Consider the following 2,736-nt stretch of genomic DNA (forward strand, 5'->3'; position numbering starts at 1 on the left):
GAGGAGCTCCCGAGTTATAACTCACAAGATCTGAGATTAGACCAAAGATTCATGATGTCCACATTTGTTGAGATAGGTAAAGTGTAATGTTCGTGCTATGACGGGGCTTTGGGCCAGTTTTAAATATTGAGATCTCGTCAGTGTTTTAATCGGACGCTCAGCAGGGTTTGAGCCAGGATAGTGCATAACAGGTCTAAAAGTGTGGTGTCGGGCTACATGGTGGGCAGCAAAGGGCAGTCCATCAAAATTGGTTGTACTATACATACTATACGTCTTCACCAACCCACATTAACCAGAGTGGTGAAATGTGGATTTGAAGCTTTCGTGACTGCAAGGATCCATACTCTTTGGTCCCTTCACCTGATGAAGGCCACTTGTTTTGTGGCCGAAACGTCGTGATTGTTGTTCATTTTATTTATTTATTTTTCCCTACGTGACTTTACCAAATAGAACCAAAGAGTACATATGTTATCTCCCGCGCAATATGGTATCTCCCTCGCAAGATGTTATCTCCCGCGCAAGATGTTATCTCCCTGACAAGATATTATCTCCCTCACAAGATGTTATCTCCCTGACACGATGTTATCTCCATGACAAGATATTATCTCCCTCGCAAGATGTTATCTCCCTCGCCTCGTATGCAGGAAGTCCGTGAGTTCGATCCAAATTGTGACGCCTGTAATATTTGGAGTTTGCGTGTCTCTCTCTCTGTCTTCTCGTGGCCGCGTGGATTATTCCCTGGGTCCTCCGGTTGTTCCTTTAACATTTAGAATCAACGTGCTTTCAGAGTTATTTGGCTGCTATAAATTTCCACGTGATGCGAATTATTTTCCACCTCGCTACCAAGCCGCGCCAGGGCAGTGCCGAGCCAGCCCCGTGTGGCTCTCAAGGCACCAAGTTATGTTTCTACTGCGGAACCCGAGCCGTGCCACGGACGTCACGTGTGACGAGCGCGTCGAGACGCATGTGGGTGGTGTAGTGCAGTAATTTTCTTTTTTTTTTTACTCGGGGGTACGCGGACCCCTGGGGGCTATGTGGCAATGCCCCAGGGTGTACGTGAGATAATGTATAAATATGTGAAATCATATCGGACATAAGTCATTGGTGAATAGTCATGTATGAATCGGACAATGTAAAGTAACTACGATACAATTTGTATCCACGTGGTAACCTGGAACGATATGAAAGCACTTTCTAAACTCACTGATCGTACACAATGCGGGTTTACAAGAGCAGCCAGGGAACTAATGACGTCTCGCGTGCAGAGCGTCCGTTTAATTTGTTTTTATTCGCTTGCAGTTACTAGCAGCTGGTTAGGATATACCTCTCACAAAGTGGACAATTGGTTAAAATATTGACGTTCATTATTCACACGTTGATTTCTCAGAACCACGTTGGGTCAAGGGGGGAGTGGGGGGGGCTACTCGGTTTAAACTAAATTCAACAACGAGGGGGGGCACCGGTAGCCAACAACGGTTGAGAACCACTGGTGTGGTGTGCACTGGTGTCCTTACCGTGCACTCACCGAATGTCACGCACAATGTACGCGTCATTATCCCCGCCCCTGGCCCTGCTTGGCCCCAAGCCATATTCAGACACCGCGTGAGGTTAGCGTATCCCGGTTTTTGGTTCTAGCGCAACATGGAAAACGGCCAGTGGAGAACCAGGCAATAGAAATGTGGGAGGCACTGTTGGCACGTCCATATAAAACTGCACATGTTATCCCGTGGATACAAAATGCAGGTTAAGAGGAAGAATCGAGGCACGGTGATAAAAAAAACGTGATAACCCAGCAGGGTTTGAGCCAGGATAGTGCATAACAGGTCTAAAAGTGTGGTGTCGGGCTACATGGTGGGCAGCAAAGGGCAGTCCATCAAAATTGGTTGTACTATACATACTATACGTCTTCACCAACCCACATTAACCAGAGTGGTGAAATGTGGATTTGAAGCTGTCGTGACTGCAAGGATCCATACTCTTTGGTTCTATTGGGTAAAGTCACGTAGGTAAAAAAATAAACCAACAAAAATCACGACGTTTTGGCCACAACACAAGTGGCCTTCTTCAGGTGAAGGAACAGAACTGTCGGGACGACAGCACTTCAATTGAAATGTGGTCAAGTAACCACCATGATCTGTGTGGTCACGGGGAAGCTCTCGCAGAAGCTGACAAGCTTCCATCTTGGCAGTAATCATGTTGCCTCTTTTTTACTCTCAGCGTCTCTGCAGCGCTTGCCGCGCTCGCACTCCTCGCCCCATTCACCCCCACCCTCCCCCTCTCTGACTTATTTAACTGCCCTAACCCTGGTTTCTCTCCCACTTCAGTAAAACAGTTTCCTTGCTGTGGTTGTCACACCTGATGATGAGTGCTTGTGTTGCATTCGAAACGTCGTGATTTATTTCTATTTCTATTTTTTTTCACCTACGTGACTTTACCGAAAGAACCAAAGAGTATAGCTGACAAGCTGTCAGGGCAAAAATTACTTTGCATATTCCAACTAATATTTTTTGCCCTGGTTTGTGTCTGACCATGCTGAGCACGGCTTTGTTAAAGTGTACGATATTCAATGGGGTAAAAGTCCCCTAATGGTAATACAACTTTATACCACAGGTGTACTCACACTGGAGCAGCGTCGACATTTATGAGAAAGCTTTACACATGAGTACCATGTGCGGTTCTTTACCGACATTCCCATCCCTGCACCTGCCTCCCCTGTCCCTAATGCAATGAACCCTC

This window comes from Petromyzon marinus, unplaced genomic scaffold (genome assembly GCF_048934315.1).
Source record: "Petromyzon marinus isolate PM22_M1 ecotype Great Lakes invasive population unplaced genomic scaffold, UKy_Petmar_22M1.pri1.0 PM_Scaffold_2, whole genome shotgun sequence".
Taxonomy (NCBI): Eukaryota; Metazoa; Chordata; class Hyperoartia; order Petromyzontiformes; family Petromyzontidae; genus Petromyzon; species Petromyzon marinus.